The sequence below is a fragment of the Dipodomys ordii genome, unplaced genomic scaffold, assembly GCF_000151885.1.
Source record: "Dipodomys ordii isolate 6190 unplaced genomic scaffold, Dord_2.0 Scaffold92, whole genome shotgun sequence".
NCBI lineage: Eukaryota > Metazoa > Chordata > Mammalia > Rodentia > Heteromyidae > Dipodomys > Dipodomys ordii.
The window spans coordinates 5,232,533-5,253,752 of record NW_012267308.1 but is presented as its reverse complement, the minus strand read 5'-3'; positions in this window follow the sequence as shown (position 1 = coordinate 5,253,752).

The window sequence follows — 21,220 nt, the reverse complement described above, 5'->3', positions numbered from 1 at the left end:
TTGGAGATCAAAGTCTCCAGGACTTTCCTGCCTGGGCTGGCTTTGAACTGTGATCCTCAGATCTCAACCCCTTAGTAGCTAGGATTACAGGCATGAGCCACCAGCGCCTCGATCTTTACGATTCCCTCCAAATGCCATCTTCCCAGGAGCCCTTCTCTGTCACTTCCACCAAGGCTGTCACTCAACTCTGCCCTTATCCCTTGCACTTGTCACATAAGGTCCACGAGAGGGGGCCCTGCTCACCTGCCCAGAGCCCAGGAGTGGGAACAGCCCAAGTGTAGTGGACACTCAGGATACCCTAGAAGAAATGGAACCGGGCTTGGGCATCTTATGTCCCCAAGATGTTCCCACTTAGGGTGACACTGCTCATTTCCAATTGGCCACAAAAACCCCGCGACCAGTGACATTCTGTAAAGCAAGCTGGGGAAAAACTGCTCTGGGTCTATGGTTGTGAAGAGCCCCAGCCCCCAGCAGGCTGCCCCTGCAGGCCTAAGACGGCAACAGACTCTGGGGTAGGCTCAGCAAGGCGGAGGTGGAGCCCAGATATCTAGCTTGCTAATCAGCCCAGAGGGGAAAGTGTGGCACAGTCACTGGCCAGGGCTGAGTCTACCACAAACCTCACTCTGGCCTCTTGCTTTCTAGCTTGGAAAAGGGTGATAGGAGACATGTTGTGTTCCACAGGTAACAGAGAAGCCTCCATACCATCTCACAGAGCACAGTGGTTGCATGCGTGTGTGTGGCGTGTGTACGTGTATGTGTGCAGCCGGTCCCTCTAGCAGCTGCTAAGTTCTTTCTGCACTTTGGCCGCTGATATAAAGCAGCTGTCCCCAAGCCTCCCAACTAGCAAATGAATAAAGGAAATAAATAAAACGCAAATAGCGAAAGCCATTACAATTCACGGTCTGATTCTTCTTGATTCCAAAGATCCTTCAGAGAAAGAGGGCATAGCTTGGTGGTAGCATTGGCAAAGGCAGCTGGAGGCTGGGGCAGGAGGATCCCCCAGTTCCAGGTCTTCTCCATCACCTTAAGCCTCAGCAGTCACTCTGCACTTCCACTTCCTCTCTGTGGGTTTGCCTAGTGCCTGTGCAAATATAGTACTCATCTAGCTTTTTTCCCTTAGCCCAGTTTCAAGGTTCATTGTGTTGAGTCATGTCAAAAGCACTTTTTTTTGTTGTTGTTGTATTGTTGGTTGTAGGGCTTGAATTCAGGGCCTGGGTACTGTCCCCAAGTTTTTTCCCTCAAGGACAGTGCTTTACCACTGAGCAACAGCACCACTCCAGGTTTTCTGATAGTTAATTGGAGATAAGGATTTCATGGACTCTCCTGCCCCAGCTGGCTTTGAACCACAATCCTCAGATCTCAGCCTCCTGAGTATCTGGGATTATAAGCATGAGCCACTGGTGCCTGGCTCTTTTTTTTTTTTTTTGGGGGGGGGGAGTGGTGTCGGTCATAGGGCTTGAATTCTGGGCCTGTGCACTGTCCCTGAGCTCTTCAGCTCAAGGCTACCACTTGAGCCACAGTGCCACTTCCGGCTTTTTTTTTCTGCTTATGTGGTGCTGAGGAATTGAACCCAGGGCCTCATGCATGCAAGGCAAGCGCTCTACCACTGAGCCACCTTCCCAGCCCCCATCCCATTTTTTTTAAAACTGGGATTCTTATCTTTTTATTGCTAAACTGTGCAAGATGTCTTATATTCTCAGCACGAGACCCTTATCGGAAATGCTATTAGCAAATGTTCTGTGTAGGGTGTCATCTCACTTTAATACTGTCCTTTGGTCTGGGGACGCAGATCAATGGCAGAGCGCCTGCAGAGCATGAGGAGCAAGGCCTGGGGTTTCACTCTTGATATCAAGGGGGGGGAAAAAACACCAAAACTCCAAACTAGCCCATAACCAAACCAGACTTCAAGGGCTCTTTGATGAAAAAAGGTTTTGATTTTGAGTAAGTCTAATTTATTTGTTTCTGCAATCTCATTTAATTGAATTAGCCAGGGCCTAATTCAAGGTCATGAAGATGTACATTTCTAGCTGTTTGTCCTGGGACCTGGCAGATAGGAGCAAGTGGCCTACTCTGATTTCCCACCTGAGCCTGTCTCCTCACTTAGGCTTTTCTAAAAGAGCCATCCCACAACCAAGAGAACCCAACCAAGCAACCCAAAGAGAGGGGCCTGCCTTCCTATACCAAGTCTGCGGGCACTGAAGACAGCTCTGAATTAAAGGCAAGCAGTGCCAACAGGGTAGAAGGAGAAGCTGCTCAGCCTTCCCACAGCTTCCTAGCAGGAAGAGGAGATGGAAGGGTGAGGTCTACCTTGATAGCTACTCTCAAAGGAGGAAACTTCCACTCCCAGAAGACAATTTTAAAATGAGGGCAGCAGCTGGGGCTGGGGCCCTCTCCACTCCTCTGGGAAACAATTGGCACCCTGGGTCCTCCACCTGGAGAACAGGGAGTGCGCAACTACAAAAACCCCATTTAGTTCCCAGAGTAGAGCTGAGCTCAGGTTTCCTGGTGGGGGTGGAGATGAAAGGTCTTCTGGTTTAACTTCGATTGGGCAATTCTGACCTTGAGACTGTGTAGCTTGGAGCCCTCACAGGTGGAAAAGGCCTAGAATGAATGCTTTCAACTGGACCAGTCCATGTAGACACTTGCTCAGCCTCAACCATACATTAGAAATCAGGCATTTGGGGGGGGTGAGGAAGTCTGGGGCACAGAGGGGCTGGCGGGTACCGCTTCTACGCATCTGTCTTGCTCTGCCTCCTGCCGTTCCCCCCACCCCCACTCCCAGGTCTCCAAGGGCCATCCATAGAGCAGACTGAAACTCCTCCTTAGGATTTCTTCCTTTTCTGAGGCTTTGAGTCAACAGTTCACCCAGCCAGGTGAGGGAAAGCAGACAAGGGGTGTGTGGGATGGTGACACGGGGTGTGGATCCGGCTAGGGGCAGTACATACAGATGAGCAGCTTGCTTAGCAAGGGCACCTACTAAGAATGGAGGGCATGTATCTACATAACTGATTTCCTGGCTCAAAGTGTACCCCCCTGGGTACAGCCCAGGGGGGGCCAGAGCCAGCACCCAGGGAGGCTTAGGAGCCCAGCCATCTGGGAGGGACCTCTGACCAGAAATTCCAGGCTGAAGAGTTTGGAGTTTGGCAAGAGGCTAGGACTGGTGTGAAGTTCTCGGGTCTCAGCCTGGGCCTCAGTTGAGTAGGTGTTGGCCTACTCCCTGGCCCCAGGATGGGGTGGGTGAAGAAAGGACTCTAAGCTTGGTATCTTTAAAAAAAAAAAAAAAAGAAAATCGTTCCATCTCAGACCCGTTGGGTAAATAATATAGGTGGACAATAGCAACAGTGTTTTGGGAGAACTTAAAAAAAGAAAAACCAAAATAAGATTCTATAGCCCAGAGTAATTACAGGATTGGGAGGAACCGCGAAGGAGAGACTGAAACCTCTGACTCATAATTGCTCCATTAAAGATGGTGAAACCGTTTGCCCTGGCAACAGGGAACTCTCACCCAGGCTTGCCGCACCTACATGCCTTCCTGGGGCTGACACGGGCCGGGCCTGGCCAGGCTGCAGGCTCCGGGTGACCTGTCTCCAGGAACTGTATGAGGTCAGAGGCTAATGGGACGGAACACATGCTACCTTAGAACAATGGGGAGTGGTTTGCCACACATGGGGGGGAAAACACCTTCAAGATGTGGGCTCCCAGGAAGGACGCAGTGTCCTGAGTACAAGGGAGAAAGAAGGAGGGGGTGGCCCCGGGTGCTATCCCAACCCGCCCCATCAAGGTTGCTGAGGGAGGGGGGCATCTCCCAAACATAGCTGAGGCGCTTTTAATGATTGGATGTCCAAGCCATTGGGACAAGTTCTTTACTACATATTGAGGACTAAATGGCGGCGTGGGCTGACAGTGGCCCGTGTCACATGGCTAAGGGCAGGGCTGGTGCCCTCAAGGTCTCTTAACTAGTCTTGCTTCTACCTAAGGCTGTCTTCACATTTCTGGGGCCCACTGTCAGCTTCCCCCGCAAGGAGGCCCTTCGCAGCGGCTGGACTCTGTCCCTGAGGCCAGCTCCAGCGCTGCAGGCCGGGGTGAGTCATGGGAGAAGGGTGAGTCAGGTGACCAGGTGAGAATCAGAGCTATGCTGAGGCGGCAGGCCCGGCTACCTTGACATTCCTGTGATTCTGCCAAGGTAAAAAGTAACCCAAGGAGTTTGCCTTATATGGGCACAGTGACAGATTTCAACAGGATGTATCAACTGACCCCGTATCAATCCGTTCCCAGGTTGCACAGGAGACGCCCGATAAAACTGCTCTGAAATGCTCTGAAAGTCTAGGAAATAGCAATTTATGACTGGCCAGTGACTCATAAAGGTGTAGCTCAACGGCTTTTTTAGCAAAGGGGGAAGGGGTGATAGTCAGGGAAGAGCGGCAGGGGAGGCCTGGCTCAAGGTAGGGCTGGAGGAACTCAATTGGAGGCTACAGCTGAACACCAGACCTGTCTGGGTTCTGGAAGCCTCCACCACCGGCTTTCTCCCAAAGGAGTGGCAAAAGGAGAGGCCAGCCCCTGGAGGCACAGACCTTTCTTTACCAGCAGGGGTAAAATGGATGGGTAGATCTGAGTACAAGGCTTACGTGGCCTTAGAAATCCTAGCACTCAGGAGGCTGCTGGGAGAGGAGGATTCTGAGCTTTAGGTGAGAGACCCTATCTTAAGAAGAAGCTGGGCACCAGTGGCTCACCCCTGTAACCCTAGCTTACACAGAGGAGGCTGAGATCTGAGGACTGTGGCTTACGGCCAGCCCAGGAGTCCATGAGACTCTTATCTCCAATTAACCAGCAAAAAGTTGGAAGTGAAGCTATGGTTCAAGTGGTAGAGAGCCCAGGACCAGAGTTCAAGCCCTAGGAATAGCAAAAAATACTACATGAGGACCAAAGAAATGGACTGGGCCTCAAAGGATTCCCCACAGACACCCCAGCCTGGCCCCTCAACTTTGGCCACATACAGCTGATCACACCAGCCTAATCCCCCACCCCCAGCCCAAACACTCTAAGCCTCGGCCAGGTAAGAGAATCTACCACATGCTACCTGGTTTGAGCACTGGGATTAAATCAACAAGCACCAGTCCTCAGGAAGCCTGCAGTCTACAGGAGGAGACAACACAGAATTCTGAACACAAAGCAATTCAAGATGGCAAAGTTAAAACGGAGACACTGTGGAAAGGGGGGGAAAGTCTGGGAAGGCCTCTTGGTAGAGGTGACATCAGGCCTGAATAAGCAGGAAGAGGCCCTTCTACTTAGGAGAAAAAGGTTCTGGGACTAGAAGCAAGGTAGAGCAAGGTTCAAGTGGTAGAGTGCCAGCCTGCCAAGCTTGAGGCCCTGAGTTCAAATCCTGGCACCACTCTGCTCTGTGGGTGACAGGCAGTGTGTGCGTGGGGGTGCATCCCACACATGCTGCAGTTCCAGCTGTGGCCAAGGCCTGCTGTTCTAAGAGCAGATAAGATAAAAAGGGCAGATGCCGGGCTGGGAAAGTGGCTCAGTGGTAGAACGCTTGCCTTGCATGCATGAGGCCCTGGGTTCGACTCCTCAGCACCACATAAGCAAAAAGAAAAAAGCCGGAAGTGGCGCTGTGGCTCAAGTGGTAGAGCGCTAGCCTTGAGCTGAAGAGCTGAGGGACATTGCCCAGGCCCAGAGTTCAGACCCCACAACCGGACCCCCCCCCAAAAAAAAAGGGACAGATGCCAAATGTCCCGAGACCAATGCCAGAATACTCCCAGGATATGCGGATGCTATTGGGGGGCTGCGAGGGGAAGGCGGGTCTAGAGGAGCAGCTGGACTACAGCACAACAGGACCAGTCCCTGGCTAGGAGCTGTCCTCCAACAGCACCATCTTGTCCAGAACCAGCAAGTGACCACCCGAAGGAGAACGGCAGGCTGACTCGACTGAACACCTGCTGGGCGCAGCTCTGGCTCCAGGGAGAAGCAGCAGCTCTGCCCTGGTGGAGGCCATGGCGGGCAGGGCGATCTGAGGTCAGCTGATACCTGATCTGGGCCTTGAAAGGGGAGTGCTGTTCTGATAGGTGGTGGCCTGGGAAGAGGGTCATCCATCAATTCCCAACACACCCAGGGCAAACCCCATAAAAGGGCAAGGAAATGTTAGGGGGCCCCAGAGGCAGTGGCAGGGATGTTGTCAGCGGGAGTCAGACATCACCCCATCGTGAGCTCAGAATGTATTCTCTGGGCAGTGTGGGGGTGGGATGGGGTGACCTGGTTAGATAGGCGTCTCAGGAAGATAGTGTTCATGGAGCCGAGACGACTAGGAGACTGGAGCCAGGCCAGGTAGGTAGGAGGTCGTGGTGGGGGGTGGCACAGATGGCGCGAAGAGGCAACGCTGGAGCTGTCCTGCACAAAGAGCAGGAGGAGGCTAGGAGCCTGAGACGTCTGAGAGCAAGAAAGCAGAGACTCAGTGCTTCCATAGTTTCTGAATGTGGAAAAAGCAATGTTGAGCCTGGGGGTGGAGAAAACCTGCAAAGAGGGCTGTGAGATTGCTGGGTTTGGACAAGCCAGAATCCAGTGTAGTGGCTGGCGTGTGAAAAAGAAATCTGCAGTCCAACATGAGAACATCTGCTGCACTGGGCCACTCGGTACCGGTGCTAGGGACGCTGGGAGAGAGCTGCCCAGTTCTCCCATGTCTCATGAGGGACAGGGCTGCCAATGACTAGAGGGGAGGGGAGTGGGTCAGGACCAGAGCCATTTCTGGCTGGGGAGAAAGGATGCTGTAGAAAGTGTTAGAGGATATGTCAACAGTTTCTCAAGGATTCTGGCCCCTGCACACACTCAGAAATGCACGCGCGCGCGCGCGCGCGCACACACACACACAGAGCAGAGTCTCATCAATTTGAGAAATATCCCACATGCACACAGTGTGGGGGTGGGGGTGGCATGAAGAGCACCTCCATTTTCACAAACACCTCACAAAACTCTGCTGGTACCTTGCTCCTTACTGCAGAGGCTGGGAAAGAGGTAGCTGGCACACACACTCCCACACAGGAGAGTGGCCAGAAGAGAAAAGGACCCCCCCCCAAGCAAAGGCTTTTATTTGGGGGGAGGGGAAGGGTCAGTTGTGGGTCTTAAACTCAGGCGCTGTCCCTGAGCTCTTTTTGCTCAAGGTTAGTGCTCTACCAGAGCACCACTTCTGGTTTTCTGGTGGTTCACTGGAGATGAGAGTCTCAGACTTTCCTGCCTTTGAACCATGATCCTCAGATCTCAGCCTCTTGAGCAGCTAGAATGACAGGTGTGAGCCACCAGCGCCAGGTTGGCTTTAATGTTTTTTTAAATACCAGGATATAACCCAGCTTGGGGGGGCCACACAGCACCACTTTCTTTTCCTCCACTAGAGAAAGACACCATTGCTCCAGGTGAAAGCTGGACTTTCCCACCCCACACTCCAGGCCTCAAATTCCCCTCAAATTCCGAGCTCCCTGTATTTCCCTCTGGCCGCCCCACTGGGGCAGGGCTGGAGCCCTTTCAAAGGTGTATGGGAGCACACCCACTTGCTCACAGAACAAGCCATCTCTTTCTTCCCTCCTCTACTGGGGAACAAGGCTGCATTTAAAAGGAGGAACAGTCTCAGGTTTTGTCTTCCCAACACAGAAGGTTCCAGGGGCAAGGACTCCAGGGAACAGAAGGGCTGGCTCCCTGGGATCTATGACCATGGACAGTACAGGAGGTGTGGAGGGACATGAGAGACAAAGCCCCAGACTGAGCCAGACGGCGGGGAAGGGAAAGGGTGGCCGGCCATGTCACTCAGGGTCTCCATGGCCTGGAGAAAGCCAAGGAGCTATCAGATTCTGCATGGCTATCTTTCTCTTAAGATTTTCCATGCCACTGCCCCATAAATAACAATGGTTACCAAACAGCCGGCACGGCTCTTCCTTTCCTGGTACTGCATGTTTTCCAGGCCCAGCTCAACAATCGGAGCCCAGTGGGCTGCGCCGCAACACCGGGCAGGCCAGGTTTCAGGAAGGCAGTCACTCAGCCAAACCACAGGGCTATGTTTGAAAGTTTTTAAGCTATCCCCAGAAACAAACCGCTTTATTGTCTCTTTCACTAGGTAAGTTAATTTTATCTGGAGGTAGCAATTCTGGATAAAAAGGGAAATGTTTAAAAAAAGGGAGAGAGGAGGAAAAAAAAAAGGTCATTTGCATATTGGCCACTTCTTTCTCGTGGTGGTCTCTTCTCTGGTGTAGCTCATGGAGGTGGTTCCGGCTGTCTAGACGTCCCCTCACCCTCCCTCACCCCAGCTCAGTCACACAAATGGCTTGAATTCTTAGCTCTAACGCCAGTGTCCCCACTTCTCCAGGTGACAGCGACCTTGCAAAGCGTCCTATGTCTCCCAACTGGCAGGCATGGCTGTGGGACTCAGCAGGACAGCTGGCAGCCATGCCGGCCCGTTCTGGATACACAGTGCCCTCTTTCTTGGGACAGAATGTGGGTATCGGTCTCTATAACCTTACCGTTTGGCGGGGTGGACGGACAGCGAGCAGCAGATCTGTGCCATCTGATGGGCTGTCTCCTCGTCTATCTACTAAATAGCACACATGTTTATTCCCAGAGCACCTGCATTTGTCAGACTTTGTCTCAGCTGCTAAGGACTCGGCAGTGGACAAAGTCATTGCTCTCATTCTTGTGGCCCTCAGTCTCATGGGGGAGGGGGAGCAGAGGATGCTGGAGTTATCAGGCAAAGCCTCAGTGAAGGTGGCAGGTGTGTAACAGAGTGGAGACTGAGGTGGGTAGAAAGGCACAGTGGCTGTGCGTGAAGGAGCAGAGGCTATGGGGCAGGTCCCAGAGGATCACTGTCCCGGCCTTCACTAGATGCTACTCAGCCCTGGGAGATGAGAGGGAGCAAGGAGCAAAGAGCCTGTCCCCAGCCCCGGGTCATGCTCTTGCAAAGGGATAATGAGACCTCAGGGCTTCCTGAGATGAAAAGCTACACCTGGGGCCTTCCGGCCAGTCTGTGGCTGGTTTATACCTCCTGCATCCGGCCCTGGAGGCTACCATATGGGATGTTCTACAGGACAGGCAGAATGGGCACCAGGCACAAGCTCAGGTGTGGGACCCACTGTCCCTCAGAGAGTTCTAAGCCAGCACAAAGGATGCTGTGGTGTAGGATGCCTGCCTCTCCCGCCTTGGCTTTCCTGTACCACCTACCACCTCGAATCATGTCCTCAGCCAGGGGCTCCATCCATTGCTGTGTTGGAGATGACGGGGGTGGGGTGGGTGATGAGTAGGCCATGGCTGCTGCTTTCAGGGAACCTTACTTTCTCCAGGACTCCTTCAATGCTTGACATTTACTATGGGGGAGTGACATTGGCTGGCACTCGGGGATTTTTCATCCAGCACTATCTGTCTCTATGGCCTCAGCACCAAGCTCCACAGCCCCAATTCCCAAAGAATTTCTACTCTGATGACACCTCTTGCAGGATCTCTACAGCCTGTAATGAGAGCCTGGGATGTGGCTCCATTGTTAGCAGTCAGCAAAGCAAAGTGAGGGGTTCAAACCACAGTACCGCCACAAAAAGCGTACGTGCATAAGTGTGTGTGTGTGTGTGTGTGTGTGTGTGTGTCTCTGTCTGTCTGTCTGTCTGTATAAACACACAAGACACCTAATAATGACTCCATCTCCAGGTCTTGGCCAGGCTGAGGAGGTATGTTTTTGGCCTTGTTTGGAAACTGAGGCTCCCTGGTCCTTTAGGCAGCACAGAGCAAGAGCAGGGCAGGGAAGAAAACCTGGCTCTTGCCAGCTTCGTTCCTGGGTTCCCGAGAAGCCAGATCCATGACACAGAGGGAAGGAAAGCAGGGCTGGCAGCCATTCAGAAAAAGCTGGAAGTAGCGCTATGGCTCAAGTGGTAGAGCGCTAGCCTTGAGCTGAAGAGCTGAGGGACAGCACCCAGACCCAGAGTTCAAGCCCCATGCCGGACAAACACCACCACCACCACCACCACCACCACAACATTCTGGTTCTGCTTTGGGTCTCCGACCCAGCATATGCACAGTGGGGATCACCGCCCCATCTTCTATTCCCCCCACCCCACCTCATGGTGAGGCAAAGATCATCTAGGTCTCCCCAGCTGACCCCCCGCCAGGAAACCTCTTCCTATCACCTCATCAGACAAAGTGTGCGCACTTGCACCATGCACCCTTTAGATGGCTGGGGCCTCTGGCCAGCCATTGAGAACACAGAGGTATTTGGAAGCTTATTAAAAAGCAACAAGGCTGGGGAACCTGCACCCAAGCCTGGCTGCCTACACGATCACCATGTGCTCTCAGACCAGGATTAATTCTCTGGCTGGTTTCAACCTTCAATTTCAGAAATATCTAGTTTGTGCTTGTCTACAAAGGAATGTGGCTGAGCATCTCCCCCAGCAATATAGAAAACAACTCCCACTGCCATCACCTGGTCCCTGAGATCAAGCCATATATAGGCAGGCCGAACCCAGGAGGTCTGGCCCCAGAGCAACTCTCAACTTCCCACCTCTGCTTAGACAAGTTCCCAGACATGTCATTCAGCCAAATGCACATCTCCCCTCAAAGACGCCGAGGTGAGGGGGCAATGTGCCAGGGCTGGCGCACGTGGAGGGCTACCCAGGCAGAGCTATAGCAGACTCGTTCCTCTTGCCACACCCATCCTCAGGCCATCACAGGCCTGAATCCCAAGGATCTTCATCAGGAAGCCCTGGGTGCCAACTCCAGGAGTTATGAAGTGAGAGGAAAGGCAGGCCAGTTGCTGTCCTGACATGGAAGAAATACCCAATAAGTAAAAGGGACCATTCAAGTGGATTCTTTGGTCCAGTTGGTTATAGGCTGAGTGGCCTAGGGCAAGGTGGGCAGTCTCTCTGAGCTTCAGCTAGCTCCTTCTGTAAAGCTGGATACAAATGCCACGCTGAGCTAGGTACAGTTCAAGATCCTGACTCAAAAGACGAAAACTAAAGAAACAAATGCCATGCTGGTGAGGGCTAAAGGACAGGAATAAAGTGCGACCCACTCTCAGGAGCTGTTGAGGGATCTGTCCTACCTCAAAAGCCACGTGTGGTGGTGTGTGTTCTTGTGCCTACAACCTGTCATGAGTGAGAGTCACCTGCTGGCTGCAGCCCCACCCTGCAGTACAGTCCTTTTCTTCCAGTCAGCTCTTTCTCCCCCATCTCACTTCACCCAGGCCACTTCAGACCATAGCATTCCTCCTTACGGACTCATTTACTTGCTGAATGACCAGGTCCTTGGCAAAAGAGCTCAGGGACAGTGCCCAGGGCCCAAGTTTAAGCCCCAATACCGGCATTAAGAAAAAGAAAACGAGCCGGGTGCTGGTGGCTCACGCCTGTAATCCTAGCTACTCAAGAGGCTGAGATCTGAGGATCACGGTTCAAAGCCAGCCCGGGCAAGAGAGACCGTGAGACTCCTATCTCCAATAAACCACCAGAAAACCGGAAGTGGCGCTGTAGCTCAAGTGGTAGAGCACTCGCCTTGAGCTGAAGAGCTGAGGGACAGCGCCCAGGCCCAGAGTTCAAGCCCCATGACCAACCAAAAAAAAAAAAGAAAGAAAAAGAAAACAGAAAGAAAAAAGAAAAAGAGTCTGGTGTGGCAAACACTATCGAATATTCCGCACAGCTGGCAGCCCACTCCAAGCACTTTGATCTCTACCCTGATGAGAACTAGCTAGTGTCACTCTCATCCTGATTGTGCAGCAAGGCAGAAGGATGTGACAGGCCAGCAGGCCCAGAGCCGCCTCTGCCCAGCTTCCCTCTCCCCCCACCACCTGACCTGGAGTTTGTGTCCACAGAAAGCAAGGAGCAATGCAAAGCATTGCAACCATTTTCCCTCCAGCTATTTCTAGGCACACAAATAGCACTGAAGAACTCAAGGCCAGCTTGAGAAAACAATCAAGGCAGGAAATACTCAAGCCAGTGCAAAGGCAACAAGAGTCCAAAAAAGTTAAAAGTTTAGAGGGCGATGCCTTTATGGGGTTTCCTGGCATTTCCCAAACAGCTCCCAGCATAGCTTGATAACATGGTGGTAGGGGCACTGGTACAATTAGAGGGGGACCCAATTAGCACTTAGGAGAAAACGAATTTCTCAAGGATGTGTCCACTCCCCACCCCCAAGAATGAACAAATTCATTGCTTCACTACTTGTATCCTATTCTCCTGAAATCTATCAACCTTCTGATCCCAAAGAAGAGGTGTGTTTGAACTTTTGGTACTATCTGAATCTTGGCACTGGTCTCTTTTCACAAATTCTGAGTTACCAACATTTTCCAGAAGTCAAATTTAAGCAGCCAGTCATAAAGAGGTATTTCTGTACATCTGACACTCGGATGCAGGTGGTGGAGTGGAAGTTTACGGTGACGGCTGACACTGTCCACTAGGTTATTGTTGTACAGAATAGCTGCCTTCGAATGAAATGTGGCTTTAGGCCTCTAAAAACAACAACAATAAAAAAAAAAAACTTTCCACTATTTCTATCCACAGAAACATGGAGCTGCCAGATCCTAAAAATACAGAGATGGAGAGAGACATCCTGAGCAACCAAATCAATTATCTAAGGTAAGGGGAAAGAGGAGAGGCCAGAAGACTAAAAACGACTGGTGGGAAGGCAGACCCACTTTCCTACCATTCATTCCAACCAAGGAGGAAAAGAAAAAATGGATTTTCTCCCAGTAAGAGGGACACACAGCAGCAATTCAGTTAAGAGCAAAGAAGAAACTGAAGAAAAGGCAGAGGCAGGGCGAACACCATGAGAAGATCAGAAGTCAGCTGGGGAGCTCTTGGCACCAAACAGGTCCTATGTTGTATGGTCAGTAGGGTTTGTTGTTGTTTGCTTTAGTTCAATTTACTCTCCCATAAAACTGGATTTCTGGGTTGGGAAGGTGGCTTAGTGGTAGAGTGTTTGCCTTGCATGCATGAGGCCCTAGGTTTGATTCCTCAGCACCACCTAAGTAGAAAAAGCTGGAAGTGGCACTGTGGCTCAAGTGGTAGAGCGCTAGCCTTGAGCTGAAGAGCTGAGGGACAGCGCCCAGGCCCAGAGTTCTGGCCCCAGGACTGACAAACAAAACAAAACAAACAACTGGATTTCTAACTTTCTGGAAAATGAAGAACCGGCCATTTCCTGGAGTGACAAGACCCATCCATCCCCTCCTCACTGTCACTGAAAGAGAACTGAGGTCAGAGTTGCACCGACTCAACTTCTAGCCTCAATACCCTACTAGGCCATACTGCTGGCCTCCTGCAGAGAGCCTGGATTCTCAGGGAAGAGGCTGGGTGATCCTCCAGTCCCATTTCCTACAGGACCCAAGAGACACTTTTTCCTAATGGTGGCACCAAATCCAAGTTGTAGGGCTGGGACAAAGGTAAGAAAAAGGAAGGTGCACTTTGGGAAACGGCTAGGAACACCAGCTCTACCAGCTCAGTAGGCCCGAGGAGCAGCCCACATTTGCTGCCAACACTTCCTCCACTGGAGCTGAGAGTGAACAGTTATTTCCATGAAGATCAGAAAAGTCCTAAAGATTTCCATTGAAGACCAAGAGCTGACAGTCTCGGCTGGCTGCAACTGCTTCTCTCTCCTTCCCCCAACCCTAGCTTCAAACTGCCTGCAGAGTCTGTCCCTTTTGTGACGCTAGCAAGCCAGTATTCCAAGGATCCATTTCCAAAGTGGTCCCCCAAGAACTTTATACCCCAGGGCTATAGCCACGATGGTGTCAGCCCCTGGCACTGGCACCAGCCTGTCAAAAATGGTGTTAACCTCACCAACTTCCTGAGCACTGGGTGCAACACTTCCTGGCAGCCACCACAAACCCATGCCTCCAGTTGCAGAGTCAGCTAAGCCGCCGAAGGGCGGCTGCCACCTTACCTGCCAGGGTCTCCACCAGCTGCCCACCCGTGCAGTCTAAGTAAAAGCGGCAACCTTGGGATAGGTCCCTGAACCATCCGCTCCAAATCCTGGGCCATCTGAGCGGAAGCCTCTGAGGTGGGACACCTGAAATCTGGGGCTTCCTCCCCAGGGGCAGCATCCTTCTGGCTGGATCCATCTGTTGTTCCTTTCCAGGTGCAGGTCCCAAGCCAAATAAACAGGGGGCCTCTTCAGCCCAGGGGATCCCTCCCCCATCCCATGGAAGTTCACACCAAGACACACCATGATGGAAGATCCTTCTCAAACCCAGCATCACCTATTTTAACAGGTGTGGGCCCCCCCACACTGAATTCATGGCCCCTCTCCTGTCAGCATGGAACCGCTGTGAGGACAGGGGAAGTTGACCACTTTTCTTTTTTGCCTTTCTTCCAAGACTGTGTCAGGTTAAATGTCAGTTGTAGAGGGATAGGGGGATTAACAGATGACCGGATGTGAGCCAAGGGAAATGTGCATGGCCCTCTGGTTCAGTCTCCAAACTTCCTCCCAAAGCCATAGGGATGTTAGGAGGGGTGCTGGGAGGGAGACTGCAATTGGAGGCGACTCTGCTTTGCCTTGGGAGTAATCTCTGGGGGTGAGAGATTGGGGAGGGGGGGTGTTTCATTAGGAATCTGAGGCACAGACGCCTCAAAGACCCAGCTTGCCTTAAGCAAGCCTGGCTCTTCTTAGAACTGCCTTCCGCCACAGAAATAGCAAGCCAGCTTGCATCGTTTGCATTAATGTCTCCACACAGGGCTGTTTTGAGTTTATTTTTGTTGCTTTCATTTTAAGACTGTGTTTATGCCTCACTGTTAAAAGACTTCCAAGCCAGTGGAAAAATGACATAGATATAAAGCTTGTCCTTTTTTTTTTTCTCCCTTAGAGATAGTCCAGACAGTTCCTGGAGGCACATGCGAGATTAACAACTTCTAATAGATGCCAGGCTCACTGGCACTGGGGTATTCTCCAAAATGTGTGTGTGTGTGTGTAAGTGTGTTTAAGCAGCAGATACATCAAAAACTCATCCTGGCTGTCAGGTTCCACACTTCCTAAGGGTGAGTATGCGCTTACCTAGGGCCTAAGTAACACTCGCAGAGCACCCTGCGAGAATGGCTCAGGAAAGGCCTGCCCTAAAAAAGCAGCATTCTGAGGAGCAAGAAGAGTGAGGATTTTTATTTTATTTTATTTTTGTAAAGCTTAGAAAAATAAGGCCAGTTGAACTCAGCTAAGAATATTTCTGAGATCTTCCCTGGAGACTTCTCTCCCACTCTCGACTTGACTTGCTTCTTGGAAAGATAGCCAAATACACAACATTTTTTAAGCCCACCGAGCAGCCTCCCCCCACACCCCCAGGCAAGTGGCCGCAAACAATGACATCACCCCAGGTTTGTCTCCTTGGCAGGGTCACCAATATTGTTCACAGTGTTTCCTGCAAAGGCTCTTAAGACAGGAAACCAGCCCAGTGCCTCAATCCTGCTGGTTCTGAGCCATCCTGTCAGGTTGAAACAAAGGCTTTTTGTGTTTTTCCCCTTAAAAAAAAAATTCCCCTGTACTTTTAATGAGCACCTTAATTACAAGCTAAAGAATTAGATATATTTACAGATGACCTCATGCCTGCTGATAATTAGCAATTTGAAAGCCCTGGCACATCTCTAGGCTGGTTCTTTCTCTCCCCCCTCACGACCTCCCCCAGCACCCAGGCTAATGATGAAGTCTGGCCTTCCAAAACAAAATGGGCCAGGTCCTGGACCCCTCCAACTCTCCCCTGGGCTCACACCAGAGACAAGGCCCTTCCTCTCCCCAGCCCATCACAAATGGCTTCTGAGGGCTGACTTGCTTACGATCATGGTGTAGGAGGGGGTGACAGGTTTCAGGATCAGGGCAGCACTCTAAGTGTTGACAAGTTTTAATTAACACTCGGGATAATTTAACCCCATTTGGATCTGCACATCCCTGTCCTGCGTCAGGCGCAGGGCCACACAGAGGCCGATCACTCTGCAAAAGCTTTGCTGGTTGGTACTCTGTGTTCTCTGGGCTGCGAACCTACCCCTGGAGGTGCAGCTGACTCAGGCAGTGACTTTCCATATACTTTTCCCTCCCCTGCTTTGGAAAGCACGAGCAGAGCCGGGTGGCCTCCCCCAGGGTCCTGCCGACAATGGGAGCTCCTGAAAATGGCCACACCAGTGCCCCCCCCCCCCCCAGTCAGTCAGTTAGTTGTCACTCTGCTGTAACATTTTCCAAATTTGCTGTGGGCCCGGGCCTGTTAGGGGAGAGGCTGGGAGGCGGACATTCTCCTCATTCTTTTGCCTTATTAGGTTGTGGATTTGATTGCTTTTAGGGGGGATAGGGGCTAAGTTGTGGAATGGCATCAGGAAGTGACCCCGGGAAGGGGGGTGGGGCGGGAGGAAAGAGGATGGAGCAGCCAGTAGGAGAAGCTTCTCAGGGCAGGGAAGGCCTCCTGGAGTGGGGGCTCTGCTCCTCTAGGCCTTCCAGAAAGTCCCATGTGCTCCTGTGGGCCTCTTGGCACCCTTCACTAGGCTTTCTGGACTGTTATTTTGGGGTGATCAGTGGGAAGCCCTTACTATTTCCATAGTATGTAACAGGCTGTGGGTTGTTTCTAACTTGAGTTGATAAGGTTTTGATTTTTTTGGGGGGGGAGGGACTGGGAAAAGAGGAGACCTGGGGGAAAGAGCCCCTCAGCTGACAGAAAACTTAGGAAGTTCAATTGCTCATGTAAGAGTCTTCCTGGCACTGCCTATGGCTCATCCAGACACAGATCTGTTCAGGGCTCGAAACTCTGAAGCTGGAAGCCACCTCCCAGATAATGAGGCCCAGATGGACGCAGAGGCCGGCAGGCTGGGAGGGCCAGGCCGCGTCACTAGCAGCCAGTGTCGGTTGCCACTGGATGGAGGATGCTTCTTTGAAGTCTCTGGCTGGGGCTAGGCTCCAGAGTTCTGGGGGGGGGGGGTGTTCAGGAAAGAGGATAGATGTTTGGGTTTTCCACTGTGCTGCACATTTGGGCAGCACTTTCAAGCCCTTTGAAGAGGAGGCTGGAGCCGCGGCCCCCACCTGGCTAGGGGAGGAGAGCTGCTAAAATAATTACTGAGCACTTACAATGTGCCAGGCACTGTGCCAAGTGCTTCACACACTCTATCCTGTTTAATCCTCGGAATCGTCCTGGGAGGCAGAGTGATGCCCTTTTTCCAAGGAGGCCAGAGAAGCTGCAGCCCCTGTGACCGGCCCAGGGCAGGGCAGGACAGGATGCAGGTTAAGGAGGAGGGGATGGAGTCCAGCTCTGACTCCCCCGCCCCAACACTGTTCACTGCAGGCGTGGGGGGGGGGGCACAAGCCCTCTCCCATGGGCTCACTGCTCTCAAAGCTGCCTCCTGAGCCAGTGTAGCTATCCAGGCTAGGAGACAGCAGGGATCTTGTTGTCACCTGAGCTGCCTCCTGTCTCTGGTGAGGAGGTGGGGTGCTATCGGCTAACCTACCAGCTGAGCAGGTGACACCTCCAGACCTGGAAGCACACAAGACACTTTTTCATCCCCAGACAAGGTCTTGCTAGGCAGTCCAGGATGATCTCAAACCAGTGGATCCTCCTTCCTCAGTCTCTTGAGTGCAGGGATTATACATGTGTACCAATATGGCCAGGTCATGGGCCCCTGAAAGTCCTGCTAATTCTACCTTAGGAACTATTCTCCCCAGAGAAGGGTAAAGTACTATATTCGTCAACTACAGGTGAAGAGCCCCGGGTTCTCTACCTCCCTAACTTGTCTGCCTTTTCAAGGGAGGCAGGCCCTGTCTAGAGGGCTCCACAGGTAGAAAGAGCAAAAGAAAGTGGTGCTGCAGGCATCCTCTGCCCTCTCTCCCCATGGGTACCAGGCTAGAGAGACTAGCCCCAGCTCAGGCGATACCTACCACTCAGCCCTTCCACAGCTAACCACAGACCCAGGCAGTCTAAAGGATGGAGAACAAGTTTTACTGGATGGTGAGACCCACGTCATTTTCTTGCGCTGAGTTACATCCAACATCAGGTACCAATGAAAGCGCCTTCTCCCACATCGAAAGCAGACAGCAACTGCACACCATCAGTTCTGGGCACGGCAGTATTTGAGTCACCACATTTGTCCATAAGCTTCCCAAATGAGGTGTTTCTGTTGTTTTATTTTTTTAAAAGCGGAGTACAGTATTGCCTGGGATGGGAATTCTAGGCTCCACAAGCCCACAGGCCTGCTCTAGGGCTTTCTATGTAAAGCATAGCACCTAAAAGCTTGGCATGGCAGGCGTGCAGATCCTCATCTGGGGATGGCACCCACCCCAGCCAGCCTCCTGTCGCCCCACGGACCTCTGTGATCTCAGGACAGGATGGTGGTTCCCAGGCTGAGGGATCATCTGTACCGCAAGGCAGCATGCAGACCCACCCACCTCTCCCAACTCAAAAACAGGGTGCTTCTCCTGAGGAGGGGGGGTCTCAGCAGGCAAGAGGTACACACCTACCCTGGTCATCCGGCCACCGGCTCTGCACCTAGATGGACTGGGACCCAGAAGCCTCTCTAAGCTAGAACAAGCAAGGTATCTCACCCCTCAGACCCAAAGCTGCCCCCAAACCACTGGCTGGGGAAGGGTGGTTGTGTTGTGTGGTCACACATGGGGGGGGCGCCTCCTAACATCTGCCCCCCCAGAAACCTGCAGGCAACTAGGGCAGAGCACACTCACCTCTTTTATGAACGTGTCCATGACTGACCCCACCTGGCCTGATGCACCCCTTGCCTGTCCCGGGACACAGCGAGAGGGCTGTGCACTCTTGAGTCTCCTGTGGCTTTGAGTACTACCCAGTGAGCTCCAGGAGAGCAGGGGCCGGGGCTCCGGTTTCTCATACCCCAAAGGCTCGGCACGGAGCTCGCTCGGTGTGCCCAGGGGCCCAGTGAGGGCTGTTGTCTGGCCCTGGCGGTCATGTTTCTACCTGAGCGCTGGATTCCAGGGCCCGCAAAGCCCCAACTCATCATGTTACACCAGAAGCTGGCTGGCTGGCTGTAAAATGCAGGCCCACTCTGGTCCACGCTCACTCCATTCTGCTACCCAAGGGGCAACTTTTCCAGTGTGACAGGAGGCGACTCCCCCCACACCTCCCTCCACACACAAGAAAGCCTGTTCACTGCAGCAACCACTTGGAGCGGGTTCAGCTCTGCATAAATGCATACTAAGCTACCCACCATGGAAACTTACCGCTGGATCTCAGACGTGAGCTAGGACTCAATATAATCCGACACATTTTCCATTTCCCACATCCTTTCTGCCTACTCGGAATAGATTTTTATAAAAAGGAAGTTTTATTTTTATGTGTGAGGGGACACGTACAAACTCATCTGTCCTCCCATACAGCCACTTAAAAGAGATTTAGCAAGCCCAGTGCCAGTGGCTCATGCCTATTATTCTAGCTACTCAGGAGGCTGGGATCTGAGGATCATGGTTCGAAGCCAGACCGAACAGGAAAGTCTGTGAGAATCTTAATTCCAATGAACCACTGAAGAGTTAGAAATGCAGCTGTGACTCAAGTGGTAGAGCACCAGCTTTTGGGGGGAAAAAAACTCTCAGGGACAGCACCCAGGCTCTGAATTCAAACCCCACTACTAGCACAAAAAGAAGGGGGAAAAAATAGCAAGTTCACATGGCAGACTGCCAGGAGCATGGAGACTGCGCCATCTCCTTTCCAGGGGAAGCAGGAGGGTGGGGCTGCCTGTGCCACTGCAGACACCCAGGCCTCCGTCACTGCTTTATATTCTGTTGACAGGGAAGATGTCTGCCACGGATCTGTGAGGGGGAGGGCAGGGAGATCCCAGCCATAGTTTCCAGGATATAACTTGCCGGGCTGTGTGTGATGTGTGCTTATTGATAGCCCCAAGCTCTCTGTCTCAGCTCCTCCCTCCCTGAGCAAAGCCACACAACTAGTCTGACAAGCTCACTCCAAGTAGGAAACCCTGGCTCAATGAATTTACCCGTTCTGGGATTGGCTTCCAGCGGGGCACAAGAAAGCCCAATGCCTCAGACTGAATACAGCCGCATGTCTGTGTGATTTGCAGAGCCAGCACCAACCGTCCTAGCCCCCACCTGACCAAAAGGACAAGGCGTAAATGCAGAATGGCCTGAAAGAGGGGTGGATAGGGCCAGGACGGAGAAGAGGCCAGTGTAAAAATCAGGCTTCAAAGTGGGAGACTCAACCAATACTTAACCACCTTGCTTTGGAAGCAAGGTGGCATCTGACCAGGTAGAAATGGCCTCTGGAGGGATCAGGAAGACAGGGGAGGCACTGGAGCTGGTTCCCGTGGTAAAAGCCAGCTTCCAGAGTCACACTACAAAGCCTTGAGCACAGTACCATAAAACTCCAGATTCAAGAATGACTGAGGCTTTAATCAAACACAGGTGCCTGTTGCGGCCACGATCACAGAGATAATTGGGGCTTTTTGTCTGGCTTATGCTCTGCAGTGATGGGCTCCCACTTTAGAAGTCAGTTCTGATCAGGCCTGGGGGAGGGGGGGGAAGATGGGACGGAGGGCGGGGAGGAAGGACTCCAGAGCCTGTCAGAGGTCAGGAAATGAACTCTGAGATTCAGCACCTGGACACATTCAAAAAAGTTCCAAGACCCATTTCCCTGCTCCTAACCATCCCCGTCCTCCTCCCCGCTGCCCAAGTCTGGCTCTGTTACTTAGGCCTGCAGCTTCAACGGCCATGGCGCATTTGTCTTTTTGGTTACATGGTTTAAGAGAAACAGAATTTTTTGTTGTTGTTTTGTTTTTAGACAAGGTCTTCTTATGTAGCTCCCCAGGCTGACCTGGAACTGGCAATCCTCCTATCCGAGCCTCCCAAGTTCTTGATCCATGGTCTATTTCTAACTTCTTCTTGCACCACCTAGTTGTTGTTCATTACTCTGCAGCACCCAACCCTTCCTGAGGTGAAAGTCCCCTTGCTGGTTTGCAGCTTACTACCTGTCTCCCCACCAGCCTGTGAAGACACGACACTTGGTGCATGGTTCCTCAATTGTGGTTCCCCAGGACCCTTGCCCTCCCGCGTGACTGCACCCACAGACCTCCTCGGCTCCTCGGTTGCCTCATGTTTTAACTATGCCTGGAATGTTTGATAGGAACACACATTTATTTTTAGGCAAGAAAGCTGTCTCCTACACTAACCCTAAGGCCCTGGAGCAGGCCGTATTTGGCCAGGGTTGTTCTGGGCTTGTTTACTAAAGAGGCCCAGAACTTTCTCAAAGCTAGGTGGCTGCCTATAGAGAACTTGGTGC